This window comes from Solea senegalensis, linkage group LG7 (assembly GCF_019176455.1).
Source record: "Solea senegalensis isolate Sse05_10M linkage group LG7, IFAPA_SoseM_1, whole genome shotgun sequence".
Lineage (NCBI taxonomy): Eukaryota > Metazoa > Chordata > Actinopteri > Pleuronectiformes > Soleidae > Solea > Solea senegalensis.
In genome coordinates, this window is record NC_058027.1 from 13,476,658 (window position 1) to 13,493,654 (window position 16,997).

At 40.5% G+C, this 16,997-nt stretch overlaps 1 protein-coding gene across 1 annotated transcript in view; it reads left to right on the top strand.

Annotated features, from left to right (window-relative positions):
• LOC122772523 (FERM domain-containing protein 5-like) overlaps positions 1-16,997 on the top strand; it is a 53,994-nt gene that overhangs the window by 18,927 nt on the left and 18,070 nt on the right. The window lies entirely within an intron of this gene.

Genomic DNA, 16,997 nt, shown 5'->3' on the forward strand with positions numbered 1-16,997 from the left:
GAGATCCAGTTATATTGCCATTATTCAGGCCCCTCATTATGCCCGTAATGGTGCCCTAGTGTGTAATTTTGAGGTGGAGGGAGAATGCTGGGGTATCAGGGTTGGGACATGTCCCATATTGTTGGGTTTCCCTTTTACATACAATACATTTACATAACAAAAAAGTAAGTATTTGGTTCATTTGAATAAACAACACCATACTGGCAGGAAGACCTAGCAACACATATACCAGGCAATATGGTATATGTGGCTGTTTTCATAAAACGTGAAGAAAAAATAAAACGCATGTACTGAAGACAGAGGGATGGGAACCCACAGTCAATATATTCCGCTTGTATAGTGACCACTTCAAATCAGGTAGAGAATTCAATGTTTACTAGATTGAATATCTTATTTTAGTTTATTTGAAATGCTTTTTTTTCTCCATGCCTAAGCGTTCTTTGGAGTCGGATGAGAGCAAGGTTAGCAGAAGTTCAAAGAAGAACGAGATACAGCAGATCTGGAATAAATTTGGCTGCTTTCAGACCAGAAAAAAGCGCTGCAGCGGCAATGTAAGGGTCAGATATATGTCGCCTGTCAAGTTCTGCGATATATTTCCCGTGGATTTAAAGTGAGTCGATATTTTTTGCAGAAGCCTTTCCTGCCAACATAGCAAGGTAAACAAACGACGTCGAGTGAGGAGATTAAAGCAATTTATTAATTCAGCAAAGCAAACACTTGTTTGTTGTTGTTTGTTTTTGTGAGATGCTGCTTTCTTATCCCCTCTTTGGTTGTGGAATCAAACAAGTTAATAGCCACTGCAATAAAGTGCAGATTCTGTTTGGTCTTGGTCAAAGCAGATGTACAGTAAAAGATATTTTATCCCTCTCACTTGTGTTCCCGGCTCATAAATACACATGACAGAAATTGCCAGGGTGCTTTTACCCATGTATCACCACAGTTTGTAATGGCCTCTGAGGGGGAGGCTGTGCTATCTGACGCATAGTTTACAGTGGGACAGTGGGCACCATCCTGTCAAATGAGCCAGAGAGTAGCTGTAGCTGCTGCTTTCTGTATAAACGTCCCCTGCTTGACCTGTCTGCCTTGGAGAACATTACTTCGCGCCCAATTTTGATCATGGCTTCAACATTTTTCCCCCTCGCTGCCACTTCATTTTTTCTGTGAGGAGTGCGCTGTGTGACATGAATAAGAACGACTCCTCGCTGTTCTCTCAGGGGCTCAGTGAATCTCTGCAGCTAATTGTCTCCACCGCCTTGTGTCGGCATTCTGAATGCTGCAGCAGTGCTTTCCCTGTCACACACTGCTGTTTGCCTTTGTTTGCTTCACCTGTGAGGGCGTGCACAGCGGGAAATATAATAACGATAATTACTCTCATAACTTTCAACAGTAGGTTTTTTATAAAAGCATTTGTCTTTGTTTTTGTGAAGTGAAACCAGTGATCTTACACTTATTTCCAGACTCACCAGCTATTAGGAAACCAATGACCTGTCATCCTTTTTAAATCCCAGGACTTTGCATCTTTTTAGCTGCCGCATGTGCTGTGCATCCATTATTTGTGTGTGTGTTACCATGCTGCTCCGCTATAGTGACATCCTCACCATTCTTGCACAAGCTAACCATCCGTAACAAGAGTAAACCAAGTGGTGTAGATAATTTGATCAATTTGCTTCAGCAGAGAAATAAACTTAAGGCAGGAATAAAAATCTGTGAGAGGGACACAGTGTCAGACAAACATCATCTCTCCACCGCAACTCTTACATACTAATTAAAAATAAAAATAAAAACAAAAACCCAATCTATTAGCAGATGATCATTGTCACTTTGTAACATAGTCGTACTCTTGGCTTTGTTCAGTTTCTTCCTGTAGTCATTTGCACACTACTGAAAGTGTATGTGCGTATTTCCAGCTGGCACAAACTTTGTGTTGCATTTTAATGACTCAGCAAAATCCATTCTTTGGCATCATCTGGACTCCTCTTGATATCTGCAGTGTTTACAGCCAGAGAACACTGTACCTTTGAAGCTGCTGTTGAATTGACTCCAGTGGTGCATTGTCCGTGAGAATGCTGAATGTAATTAATCAACCTGTTTATTTTTTATCTTTTTAAATGGAGAGAGAAATGTCAGCAATCAATATCTTATTACTATGTTGTTGCTGAATCAGATTTTCCTCAGGTATGGAGTGAGTTTAACTGTAGAGCTAAAATATTCAAATACCAATGTCCAATGCGTGATAAGGCGTTATCTCCAGTGTTAGAGGATGTGAGTAGAAGAAAATGTTGACACTGTGCAGTCATAAGCTTATCAAGCAGCAGAGTGATGCAATAAGATCTCTCCCTCTGGGTTTTGCCTTTTAGGTTAACTACGGGTTTTATGGCAAGTGCATCAACAATAAAATAACAATATTTATTTCATCTAAATGCTAAAGAAATTATTACATTACACAAGTTTATTTTAATTTTAACCTTTATATTTAATTTAATTTAATTTAATTTAATTTAATTTAATTTAATTTAATTTAATTTAATTTAATTTAATTTTTTAATTTAAAACTTATTTCATGCTCCTTTCATATTCTGTTTCCAGCTTTATAACAGTTGAATGTTATCACATCTCTTTTGTCGGCCCATTGTGAACCGACAACGTGCAAACACATGCTGTGTGTTTGAAAATGTGTAAACATTGTTAGTGTTGATCAAAAGTCGGATAAAGTCAGTGAATACTGACGTTGCACTGCATAACCAATCCAATAGAACTTTATTTATAAAGCACTTTAAAAACAACAACAGTGGAAACAAAATGCTGTACATCAGAGATAAATAAAATATAAACACATCTAATAGACCTAAGAACAAACAGTAAAACATACAATAAAACAATAAAATACTGTAGAAAGTATTAAAACACAAATAAATACAATAAAACTATAAAAAAAACATAAAAACCAACGTCTCATACTGGGTTGAAAGCCAAAGAGTAAAAATGAGGTTTAAGACGCATTTGAAAAGTGGACAGTGAAGAGAGGTTTGATCAGCTGACCTTAGAGACTGGGCAGGAGTGTAAGGATGAAGCAGCTCAGTGAGATAAGACGGGGCAAGACCAATAAAAGGATTTTAAAATGAACTCTAAAGTGCTCGGGCAGCCAGTGGAGTGAGGCAGTGTTGTGTTCCTTCTTATGTGCTCCAGTTAAAAGACATATATACAAATCAGGTACATGTTTCTGCACCTGCTAACACTTAAGGCTGGGTCATAATCACCACATATAGCAATTTTGCATTTCCACATTGGTGTGTAGTCGATCACACATTCCTTTTTAGTAGGTTTGTATTCTTTGAGTGGGGTTTTGAACTTCGAGCAGGTTTCCATGGTTACCCTCTTCTTTGCTGTCTATTTTGCCTAAAAAACAAGGAGGGAGCATGTGGAGTCAATGCGCATGGTCAGCACAGAATGATACTGGATTGCAGATTCATCGCAGGGTCAGTGCTTTCTGCATACCAATGCAAAAATGTGCAGATGATGACATTTACACAACACGGACCCCAGTGGACCTCGACATGCACACAAAAAGAAAGTATATGACCTGGCCCTGAGATTCTGCATAATTTAATGTTGGAGCTGGAGAATGCAATCAAACCAGGCTTTGTCTCTGGGAAGAAAAACATAAATGAAAGGTTTATACAGTACTTTTTTTTTGTCTCCACTTACTGTATGTTAAGCACATTAAGCAGGGGCAATACACTTTTCCGCCCCCTCTGTGACCTGGCCTGCCATAAATTTGATCATGAGAAACATTTCAGACAAGAGAGCCCCGGGTATGACGCAGTCAATGAAGTAAGAAAAGCACTACTTTACTAGAATAAAGTACACATTTCATTTGAAAACAGACCGTTACCAGAACTCTAACAGTCTGGTTGAAAAGGTTATGCTTTCAGAGGACAGGCCTTCACCAAAGGAAGGAATGAATGGAGAAACATGAGGTTTATGTGGATAACAGATCACTGGGAGATAGAAGGTGGAGTTTGATGACACAGGCACATTCGTTTTGCTTCATTTGATGTTCATTTGTTTCTTATTTGAAAGAAAGTTTCTATGTTTTCCACATTTGAAATGCTTGCAATTGAAGAAACAAAGAGTGTTTAAAATAAACTGCCAGTGTGTGTTCAGCTGCGTAGTGGTATTGATAAGTCATTAGAACCTTTTTTTTTATTATTTTGTGACTGCTAGTGCAAATGATATGGTCATGTGATCATTTTGTTTCATTTAATACAGAGCTTCCCTGTATGATTTACCAGAGTAGAGTAGAGCGTGTTATTTACTATTGTGATCTATTGACTTTCTTCTGAGCACACACCTCCACAGGTGATACACTTCCAAGCAGCATTTTTGCAGCGTTAAGTCCTGCGTGGGTGGTTAATCATTTCTCCTGTGCTGAGGTTATATGGATGAGAGGAAATACACTGCAGAGCACAACACTGTTGTTTGCCTGATAGGTTAGAGGACAGCATTTTGAACCAATGCATAAGATGAATGTGAAAGACCAATAGCGGTGGTTTTGGACTCTTTAGTTTACTACTATTATGCAATTAATCTCAGAAACTTGGCACAGTGGGCTTTTCCACTGGGCGATCTTAGAGCAATCAGTGTTAGCCATCCGTTCTCTTATCCACAGCTTGTCTATCAAATGATGTATCCAATCATATCTCGTCTTCAAGGTAAAAGGTTAGAGATTTCAAGACTGATAGATTTTGATCCTCATTTAAATAAGGATGCTTGTATTTGGCTAAGTCCTAAGTTAAATATTATCAAAGTATTTATCTGGAATGAGTGGGTAGAAAGAGGCATCCTTATATTAGAACATTTACACAATGTCATCACATTTAAATTACTTGATGACCTGAAAACAAGATTATGATTTATCCAAAATCTAATTTTGTAGATACCTCCAATTACATCATGTAATGATTTATGGGTCGAGTTTGCACTCCCCGAGGCCAATAGATGAGTTAGATAAAGGTCTCCAGGTACTGGAGAAAGGCCTTGAAGCAGCTAAATATTATAGGATGCTGATGGAATATGAGGGGGGAGAAGGGGGGCCTCAGCCCTAAGACTTTCCTTGGAAAGAGACGTGGGGGTATCATATAATGAACAGGAATGGCTGAGATTTTTGGTGACTCCTGAACAGTGTCAAGGGACTTGAGGAGTAGGCTTATTAAGTTTAAAGGATTCATACTTGTTGGAGGTGTTGTATGGATAAGGGTAAAATGATACCTGCGCTGTAGTCTGGCCCTAAGATGAATCAAAACTGGATGAAGATTCACGGTTACTGTATATTGTTAATGTCATAAAAAGGCAGTTTGTGCTCTGCCTCGAGATATATACTGTATATTAGGAGACTGTAAAGTCTGATTTTCCCCCAACCACTGAAATACTGGAAGCAGACTGCCATCACGATTAGACACCAAGTTTTCCTCAGAAAAAAAAAGACATGGCAAACCTCCTTTCCGGGACTGGGTGACTGAAATAGGCAAAGTAGCTGCATATGAAAGAATGTCATGTAAGATGCAGAGAAAAGTTTCTCCTGAAGTGGGGCATGTGCCTTAACACTATATATGTAGTGTACCAGTGTAAAAAACAAGTGGAGGCACATTGTTTGTCATGAATAAGGTGGAGAACTGATGGATATATGTATTATTATTTATTTAAATGTATTATTATGATTATTATTATTTTCTTCTTCGGGATTTGTAATATTCATCATCTCCTGACATATCTCTCCCTGATTGTAGATATGCTTTCTGGTATGTAAAGGCCACCGTACAGTGGTTCCCCTGACGAATTTGGGCGAGGTAGAGGTGAGCGGAGGAGTCCTTCATTAGTTACAGTCTGCAGTCTCACATTAGACCTTGAAGACTGATTCATGCTCTTGTGAACATGAAACTTAAGTGCTCCACAGTGAGCATTTTTATCAGATGTATGAGGCATATCCAAAGTCTGTCCCAAATAATCTGTTAGGACACTGTTATCCCACGATCCCTCAGCAAATGGAGGTTAAACATTCTTGCTTATAGTATTTTTAAAGTCAACAGCACACACACACATACATTATGCAGGTTTTCTCAGGTTTCATCTTTGCTGTAGATTCCAGCTTTTTTACTGTTCTTCAGGCTCGATTTTCTATATACAAAATCATTCTGAGAACATCCTGAGTGTTAGGACAGTTCGCCGATTGTCACATTGTTCCCAAAGGATATAAACCATTTCATCCAAGTGTGATGCATTGGCACTACTTTCTTAGAGGTATAAGAAAAAATAATTGAAAAAAAGAAACACTTTTTGGGGAGGACGCAGCACCACTATATCGTGTGAGGGTACTGTATATCTATCAGTCTGTGTGAACCATCTGGTCCTTTGATGAAATAACCTAACAGTGTGGCATGTGCACGTGTGAACAGAGCTTTACAGTAAGATAGCTGAGCCTAAGTGTCTGGTGTGTGAACTCTGAAACACCACAGCGTCTGTCTCAATGCGTGTTTGAATGCAAGGGCAGCAGATGCAGGGTGCCGCCTCCCATCGTGAGCCATGATCAGTAACACATTTGACCTGCTCACTGCTCGGTCAGGGCAACAGTATTGCCTGTAGGCACTTTCTATGTAATGAGCCACTGTCTGTGGTGTCACAGTTCTGAGCTTCTGTTACAGTCCTGACCTTCTGTGCTGCTTATAGCATGCAGCCAAGGTGTAATATTTGTCATTTGATAAAATGTGTCCTGTGTCCTTTTCTGTTTTTAATTGTCATGCTACACACATTTGTAGCAGTGTTTGTTGTTTTTCTTTGCACATCTTTCAAATGTATGTATGTATTATTGGGTTTTTCACCTACTAATTCAGCCACAATCTCATGAAGTGAGACATATTGCTAATTTTTTTCGCACTGAGCCAAATGGTTGCGCAGCCAAGTAAAAACATCTAGTTATTAGCAGAGCTCCTTGAGTTAATATATTAAATTGAGTCTCATTAAAGGGCTCAAGAAGCTGAGTAATTATTGGGTACATTTACCTCTGGGCATTTACTGCAGTTAACGTCACACACATTTCTGGCACTTCTACTGAATCTACATGAAACATAAAGAGAAGGAGTGGGGACTACAGGGATTAGAACTTTTTTGCCTATATTGTAGGTGTAGCCTGTGGTTCAAACTTCCACAAATATGTCACATTGAACAAGTCATCTAGGTAGAGACAGAGCAGGCAGGTCAGGGACAGGCAGGGTCAGTACCGGGAGAGACTGGTACTGGCGACAGAACAATCTGGCACTGAGTGAACTGAGAGGTGAGTTTATATACCAGGTTGATTGGTGATCAGAGGCAGCTGAGTGCAACAGGTGGGGAGAGTTGACTAATGAGCAGGGAGTGGCTGGCAGGCATGTGAGGAGAAGGAGGGGCTAGTGAGCTGAGGTGAATGAGATGACAGAGAACATCATGACAGATTTTTTCAAACTTGACAGGCGTCTTGCTACGGGCACGAGTAAGTGCAGTGCCAAGTTTGACATTGTTTGGATAAGTAATGGAAAATAGATCGGTAAAAGAAGCATACATTGGCTCTACTGTAGCCACTCCCCCTCACTCACACAGCACTGTGGGTGAGACAAAGCGCCGTGCAGCTGAGGCAGCTGACGAACCGCTCACCCCACTCCCCTTTCGGCAGGCGTTACAGGTCTCTCCGCACCCGAACCAGCAGGTTCAGAGGAAGTTTCTAGCTCTAACTTTAGCTCTGCATCCCGGTTACTACCAACCAACTGTTATGCAACCATGTAGTTCAATTTTCCATATTTGTTGTATGCCATTATGTCATTCTATCATACACAAATAAAAATGTCACTGAACTTTTGCTGTGTAACAGCAACAATGAGTACTCAGACACACCAAACCAACAATTACTAAAAAAAAAAACACAAAAACAGATTTTGCGCACTGCACTAGTGCACATGAGGCTACAACCAGAGATTCAACTCCACTTCTGGTAAAAGGGTTCTTCAATCAGGAGAAGCCAGTGAATGAAAATTAATTTATAATGGATTGAACAAAAAACAACAAGGGTGGAGATGTCTGTGCCGAAGACATCTGCTTCTGAGCATCTAGAGTACTAGGAAAACCCATTAAGTCCAAACAGGTGAGGTTGGTGAAATGATGAGAGTGATGAAGGATGAAGAATTATGTAACTGTGAAGGCTTGGTGGGGTTTGGGAGGTAGAGACAAATGAGACAACATACTCAAAAAGACAGATACAAGATGATTGGCTAATGAGTTTGGTGAATTACAGTGGTATTGGGGCCAGATGAATAGTAGATGGCAACATTGACACTACATGTAGGAAGTGACCATGTGTATCCATGAAAGTGAATGAAAACAGAACATATGAGAATAAGGTCAGTAAGATAGTAATCTTCCCGACTGAACTCGTGCTAGAGCTTCATTTCAATCAGGAAAGACAAGTGAGTAGAATCAAATTAAAATGAAATGTGATGATAAAGTCTTTGGTGTGGACTGTGGAGTCTGTGATGTTGTGGACTCAGCGTGTAGGTTTTGAGATTGAAGGCATCGGTCCAGAGCGAAAACGAGGTACATTCCCTTTTGGAGCCCCCGACACTGTTGGTGGTTGATGATTTAAAAGTTGACGAATGATTGATATGATATTACTGCCAAGACTGGGCGATGATGGGGAGGTGGAGGAGAAGGATCACAGCAGCATGAATGTCCTTTAGCAGGAAGAGAATCATTTGCTGTTCTCTTTTTTTGTATTAGTTTAATAGAATGCTGCCTTAGATCAACAGATGTGGTGTGGTGGTGTATTGGATAGATAAGAACAGTTGATGAAAAACTAATCTCTTAACTGACTGCTCGAGGGGCTGACTGGAACAATTGAGTGTGGATGCATGTGTGAGAGGAAATAAAGACAGGATGAAGCATAAAAACTCTAACAGAATTGAATTAAAACTAGAACTTAATTGCAATGTATCCTGTCATGGCTGCTATGGCCCCTGAAAGAGCCAGCTTTACATTATCATGCACGATAAAAATCATACTGTCAAATTATTTTTTACTAAAAAGGAATGATGGATTATTTTTGTTAACTCGATTTTTAATTGAGGGTGAACCTTCAGCATATTCTGCTGTCATGAGCTGCATATTGAAGGATGCTGGAGTTTACTATCTTAGCCCGGCAGATACCAGATGGTGCAGGTATCGAGTGCTTTTGCAATTATGTGTAATTTAGCCTGAATAAATAAATAAAACTGACATGACAATATGAGAAAATATTGTTCCCCCACACAGCTATGTAAATTAAGTTTGGCTTCTTTAGTTATAACAGTGAACAACAGAAAACAGTTCATGCACAGAATAAAGAAATGTGTGGGGGATATTGCATTTCTATTCGAAGAGTCTCTTGTGATCAGGAGCAATGTTCCAGATTTTTGTCACAGTTAAGTGAATCCAGTTTAGAGTGTCCCTTCTCTTCTTAAAAGGCTTATTTCAGAATGACAGCAGTATTTTAATGTGAGGCAGATAATGTGCTCATAATACCCGGAGGCCTGATGTGTCTTTGGTGCTGTCTGGCAGTGAGAATAATACCACTGTTAATCAAGTGTATATGAAATATTGATACCAGGAAATGACATGTTTATTATTTATTGGTGCTGACTGAAGGATGTGATACAATACTGCTCAGTAAATTGGGTGCAACTACACGTTTATGTCTGAAATTAACACAAATTCAAAAACTAAACAATATGATGTTGTATATATATATAATAAAAAGATAATATATATATATATATACATATATATATAATTAACATGGATCTCAGAGGAGTCAGTGAACATGTATAATCTCTGCTGGAGGAAATGACATAATATACTGTACGCAGAGGTGCCAGTTGTATTGATTCTGTATGTTCTGCCCTTGGTGTATCTGTTAATGTCATGCAGCCATGCTCCAACATAAGAGGAAGTTCAGACCAAACAGTGCTCTCTATTTCAGCTGAGAGTTACAGGAAACGCGAGGCATGTGATTTTCCAAGGTGTGCATGCCCTTTTTAAACATTCTCAACATCAAGCAGAAAAAAAAGTGTTTTCAGCGTGACATCCATAGCATTTGGACTGATTGATTCTCCGTCACTGGAGCTGCCACTTAGGGTTAAAGGAAGGACAGAGTGGAAAGGTCTTACACATTTTTATGTTTTGCTTATCACTGCCCTTTTCCAGGATACTATCCTGAGATAATCATTTACCTCTCCTCCCATCTCATCTCCCTTCAAACCTCTACAGTTCATAAAAGCCAACTTCTCAGTGATTGCTCTGCCACTATGACTGTGTGGAGTTTGCTCTTCTCAACTATGGCATCCTGTAATGGAGCATGAGGCTCTGTCTGAATGAGAAAGGATTTACTCAACTGAGAAGGTATCTGTCGAGAGTGCAGCTCCAGCGTAGCTGAGTCCCACTGGGCCACTTCATGGGCAATAAGATGGCAGCAGCAGAGGTCCATTACACTCCATATGTCGTCAAGTGATGCCATACCAGGTGAAACCCTATTATATTATACATTATAGAGCTTTATAAGGTTTGTATAACACTTCATGTTGAAGGAGGTTCTCTGTTTACACATTCTGTGTACCCATGTCTAGCAAAATAAATCTCTCAGCAATTTATTGCAGTTTAATGATGTATTATTCTAGGGTTTGATAGTAAGAGTAAGATAAAATGCTAGTGAACCCCAGGTGCACATAACTAGTATACTTTTAATTGTTGTATCCACAATTAGGAGTCATTTTGATTTGATATGAGTGTATCTTTGTCCCTTTCAGTTTCTTGTGTTTTCAGAGAGATTCAGTTTCTGACAGAGAAACGTCATGTTTGCATGTTAATCATGAAGCTGAAGTCAGCAGCTGGGCAACTTAACTTAGAATAAAAAAACCCAAACAGGAGCAAATAGAAGGAGAGAGCCAGCCTTTTCTATGTGTGCATTTATCATATTCACTTGTTTATTCATCCGTGGATGCTGTGAAAATTGAGACTGAAAGAAAACCTCGGTCGACTGTAGCGCACATCCACAATTCATTCAACTGAATGTTTCACAATTACTTTACCGCGGCATTGGTTCCTGCTGTTTATCACACTGAAATGCACCGTGTATAACTAGCTGGCTTCATTGTAAAAAATCCAAAATGTATTTATTGCTTCCTTGTTGGTTGCAATGGCAGACATCTTGGGTGTAAATCTTTTAAAATTAGGAGGATCCACTACACTCTCACTTCTGTGCCTGTCTTTCATGGTATGGACAGTAAACACAGCCATGTGATAAGGTTATAGTAAGCTGATCACAGGCTCTTAGAGATCTTAAAGATCTAAAATCTAACCAGCATATGTTAATTATCAACAGGTTCAGCTCCAAAGGAAGAGGGTGTTGTAAAACTATTCTGTGACTTACTCCCCTGAGCTCAGACCTGTTCAGTAATGTAGCACAAACACAAATCATTCCTAAACACCACCGTTAACGGCTGCGGCTATAGAAACAGTAACATTTTAGGACCATGTGCTCAGTCGCAGCCATTTCCATCCTCTAGCTTGAAATTACACCATCATTTATTGATGCGGTGTTTCCCAAGCTGATATGGAACCCCTCTCAATAATTAATCTGACGCACGGCCCGGCCGCGCGGAGAGAAGCGTGCCGGTGCTGCTGCTGACGCTCACTAAGGACCACAGTGGTCATTTGGCCCCAGTCTGGTTTATTTCCTGCTCTGCATTTATCACTTTTATTGTAGCTGTGATGAGATGCTGTGCATGCTGCAGAAAGCACTTAGTGGCCTCTGCTTGTTTAATACATCCCTCTCCCACTGACAGGCCTGCACTAATCTCATTAGAGATTGTGGCTGATATCACGGCTGGTCCCCGTTCACACATGGACTACTATACGTTGAATGCACATGTCACTGCTAATACAACTGACAGGACTGTCATGACAACATCGCTGATGATAGTCGTCATCATCACCCTGTCAATGGCCGTCTGGAGTGCTTCATCCTGTCTTGCTTCACATTCTTCCCACCTGTGACTCTGAAACCCACACAAAGTAATTCACAGGGAGCGAGTGCGACACAGGCAGACAACACCCACTGAAAAGGCCCTCGCTCGACTATCAGTGGTGTACATTGCTGTGGGTTGCTGTGGTTATACAAAAACCTATTGTTTTAGTTCAGTGGCCACGCAGTGGATCACTGCGTAGAGTGGAGATGATCCTCGAATAGATTGATTGTTCCTTTTCAGTTTGAGGCTTGACAGACTGTGGCGTATCCTCCTCTCTAACACCCACCGCAATTGTCCCAATAGGCTGATTTTGTTGATAACAGGAGCATCTGCCAGTGGATGTCTATCATGCAGACCACAAGCTCCATCTGCCAGGGCAATCAATGCATACACTTATATATCTTAATTATAACTTGTACTCTAGTTTTCAATTTATCTCTTTGAAGGTCAACTGCAAGTTTATTCTCCAAGGCGTTAAAATACTGAATATTTCTATTCTAATCACTCATTTAAGTTGATGGTATAGCTTTACCCACCTTTATTAAGATTTTATTTATTAAGTACAAGCACATGTATACACATTTATCATCATACAGTGCCATGACATTGCATGTGTGTTTATACATTGTGGTAATTCAGGTTGTATGGCTTTAAAATCATGCAATATATGGGGATTAGGTAAATTAGACCATAGGTGTGAGCGTGAGAGTGAAGGGTAGTTTGTCTCTGTGATGGACTGGCGATCTGTCCAGCGTGTACCCCGCCTATCCCCGTATGTCAGCTGAGATTGGCTGAGATTGGATAGAGAATAAAGTGGTAGAAGATGGATGGATATTTTGGGATGCAAATCGACCCAAACTACGTGACTTCTCATGTGAGACCGCTTTAACATTGTTGTACAAAAACCTATAGTTGTTTATGGATTTAGGCAGATTAATCTAATCTCTTTGATTTATACAGACGCATGACAACTGAATTAAGTCGGCTTAATGACTATGTGGTGATTGGTTGTACAGATAGAGAATTTGTTTATGATGCACAGTGATCCGTGTTAAGTCCTTGCATTGAGTGTAAAACAGAAATTAATCTCACTACAAAGCCGGTTGTATAAATTTTGAACTGCATTGTCAATTGTCTCACTAGGAGGTTATTTTATTTCCTGAAGTTTTGGCAGCAAAAGGATTTTTAATCCAAAGGTAGCTCAGATCTAATTATTTCCCCTCCAGCAATAAAACCTGAGGGAAAGAGAACAGTGTGAGAAACAGTTCCCCACACTGGAATCACATGACCACAAACCACATCATAGATCTTCACTTTATTGTCTCAAAAACAATAAAACTGAGCTTTAAGTGGCAACACACTGTATAGAGTTACCTCTGCGCTGCCACCAGAGTATTGCAGCGTGTCTCTGGGTTTAAATCTGCCAAGGATGTTGAAGAACACTTAACTTGAGATCAATAAGGTTTCTGCCTTTGTGTCCCAGTGGAGTCCTGGTCAGCGCTCTCAAAATCAGTGCGTCTCATCATTATGCATCACAACACCACATATACATTACAGCCGTGTGTTGCGCTGCCTTCGCGTGGACGGGAGATCGCATCGCACCGCTTTATTCTGTCACTGCTTAGTCAAGCCAGAGAAGGTTAGCGTGCACTTCATTATCACCATCACAGAGTGGTTCTGAGTGCAGAGTCAGGGTGAATTGCCAGGAACAATAGGCTTACCTGCACGAAAAGAGTGTAGATCAAAAGCTCTTCATTAGGTTGCACTATTTAAAATCTGGTAGCTCTTAAATCCATTGTGGAAAGTTGTGCTGTAGCTATAAAAAGCTCCACAGCTTACGTGAGAGAGAGATTTGTTTACTGTCACCAGTTCAGACATGTTTTCTTATAATGCATGAGGCATTTGATATCGAAACATAGTGGTGCACACATAAGAAGATGATTGATTGGGGAAGATTTGGGTCTTTTTTTTGTGCAATGCTATAGTTTCCACGTCAGTGCACAGCAGATGGAATGAGTGGGAGGTACAGGCTTTGAAGATGTTGTGAATCTCGAGGATTCACAGGTGTACCACTGACAGGCAAGAAAGTGTGTGTGTGTGTGTGTGTGTGTGTGTGCTTTCTATTTTTGCTGCTTGGCCTCTCAGCATGTCTGTCCTGGCGGGTCAGGGTCGTGATGGTGACATGCAGACACACTGACAGAGGAGATAGAGGGTCAGCATGCTGAGTAGGTCTGGCCAGTGCACCGCTTGACACAAGAGGACAAGACATTTTGTCTGCTTTGGTTAAAACTTTTTATAATTTTCCAGTCTGGTCATTCTCCTGTGACCTTGTGGTAACTGCTGCTCACTGGATATTTTCTCTTTTGTGTTTGTGTTTGTGTGTGAAAAACGCAGCAGATGAGCAGTTTACTGAAATACCAACAATCAGGCCATGTTCACACTCGCTTAAATCAACTTTATTCCCCATTCTGTTGCTCAGTTTGAACATTAGACCTATATGTCTACAATGTCTGAATGCACTGAGTTGCCATGTAACTGATTAGATATAATAAGAAGTTATTAGGTATTGGTTATACCTAATACAATGGTCGGTGACTGTATAACTTTTGTCAGATTGATCGTAAGTGAGTCATTTTTAAGATTCAATTTTACTTCAAGTCACCTTTTGGTTTTGAAGGTTTTATTCAGCGTGCACAGCGTACTGTAGCGTCAGTGAAGTGCTGCCACAAGAAGAGACTGAGAGGAAGAGAAAATATGTTGCTGTCAACAGGATTAAAGGACGACAATCTGGGTTCAGGTACAACAAGTTGACTTGACATTGCTTCAACTTGTCAAGATGATCTTGAATTGAGAGAACTTGCATTTCTGGTTTAGAACAAACTGTGCAAAGAGGGAAAATGTTATGTTTTGTGCAGTTTGACTGTGAGTTTATACTAGGGGTCATAACTAATGACATGACAGGTATTACATCTGCTATTAGGTGAAACTAAAACAGCCTAAATCAGTGAGATTCTTGCACTAGTATCTGAGCAGAAGATATCCACTGTATTTGCAAATGGTTCATACACAGACTCATTCTTTACCACAGCTCTGCTTCTCCACGTTCTCGCTCTTTTAAAAAGACAGATCAGTGTCATATGGCCTTGCTTGTCCTCTCTCTGTTTTCCTTTCCTCTTCTCATTTGGTTTTGTCTTTCCCTTTGTTACCTCTTCCGTTCTCATGTATCTCCATTTGATTCTCTCTGACTGTGCAGTTCTGTGTCACTTGTGCATAAACACAAAAGGCAGAGTATAGGTATTTCATTGTGTCCTTTACTGGAGAACAAAAGGACGTGTCCTGTAGGTATAGCTCACACGGTACAGAAAGATTACCCTCAGAATGCACGCAGGCATTCACCAGTGTCTTTGCAGATGCACAGCTAAAGATCCTCTCCAGGCTACATACAGACAAATCATAAATACTGGGAAACACACAATTCTCAATGACAGTTATAAAGTTTCAGTAGTAGACTGTTATGTACTTAAGCTACATGCTAGTTCGTAGTCAGGGTGAGGGAAAGACATTTGTGTCACTGCTGGGAAACGTCAGGATTTATCTTTCCACAATTAATCGACAGATCACATATGACAAGATGTGTTGGACGAACATGGTTGATGAATAGAGTCTTCAGACTTCAATGAACTAATGCTTTGAAATAAAGTTCATGCCTTTTAAGAAGTTGAAACCACACTCAGGTGGAGAATTTGTTGTGCCTCGTTTCCACTGTGAAGCTGCTAAAAACTGAACAAATGAGTTGTCCTTGGGTCACTTAGGCCCCGTTCACACGAGGACGAGTGCCTTTCGTTTAGACGATGACGGCGTTTTTGGGGCTTAAAAACGCAAAAATCTGAAACCACCCTCCAGAGTGGAAAACGTGAATACGCTCCACCGTAGCGTCTCCGTCTACACTGTCAAGATGCCAAACTCTGCTCAGATCTGCTCACGTCGCATGCGCCAGTACAGGGAAATAAACAAACATGTTGGATTATTCCCATGGGACGGACCTTCAAGCTGCTCTGGCAGCTCTAATAAATATACAGTGTAATCTGGAGTAGTAGTTCAACTTCTTCATCTGACCAGACGAAATTCGTTTTCCCCATGGTTGCCATGTTTTGCTTTTCGCGGACAGGAAGGAGGATTCTGCGCATGTGCTCATACATGGCGGTGTTGTGTGAAAGTGTATCACAGCGCCACCTAGCCGCCTGGCAATCATACCCAATCGAATTCCACACACTTTTGCGCCACTTGATGCACGCAGATTTGATCCCGAAAACGCTCAAAGTCAAAACACAATCACGGTCTAAGCACAGTCACTAGGGAATCTGGAAAATAACGCTGGAAAATCTGACGAGGGCAAAGACAATCTGGCACTGAAGGAGGGGAAGACTGAGACTAAATCCTCTGTGTCAATAAGAAACAGGTGCAACACATTAGGGCGGGGCCAGCAATCACACAGGAGGGAAACTTGACAGGAAGTGGATCTGAAATGACACAAGACTTGAGTACCAAAATAAAACAGGAACCAATGAATGAATAGAAAAACAAATAACATAACTTAAAGGACATGACACTTTTCTATCAGAACAGCCGGAGAACCGAGGTCGTCAGTGCAGTTTCAGCTCACGACTCCTCACCGTCTTTAAACGACAAACCTGAGAGTGACTATAACTGTTCTGCTAAATCCCAGTGTCTTGGTTAAAGGTGGGATTTTGCTGACTTTGCAGTAAAACTACAATTACTGGCTCGCGTTGTGTGTTGCGTCCATGGCAGGCTTGTTGTCTCGTACCTTATGTCGCTGTAAAATCTAAATGAAGACTCCGATTGTAATGAGTCTTTGGGGAAAGTTTTGGTTTTATGTCAGGCAGTATTCATGCTGAG